Consider the following 286-nt stretch of genomic DNA (forward strand, 5'->3'; position numbering starts at 1 on the left):
GTCGTCACGGGCCTCACCCGCGGCCACAAGCGTCGTAGGGCGACGACAGAAGAGCCAGACGAGCCCCCGCGCCGCCGCCTGCGCAGCCACGGACCGGCGAGCGAATGAAGAAGAAGGAGATTGCTAGTCTCTACGTATGCGAAGTCTTTGTGTAATTATGAAGATAACGCGACGTTCATATATATATATATATCATCGATCGATCAAACTTGCTATCTTGTTGGTGGATTGGTGGTACACTGGATACAGTGTAATTAGATATTTGATGCCCTTGGCAGGGGAGAAG

The sequence above is a fragment of the Saprolegnia diclina genome (genome assembly GCF_000281045.1).
Source record: "Saprolegnia diclina VS20 unplaced genomic scaffold supercont1.106, whole genome shotgun sequence".
NCBI classification, from domain to species: Eukaryota; Oomycota; class Saprolegniomycetes; order Saprolegniales; family Saprolegniaceae; genus Saprolegnia; species Saprolegnia diclina.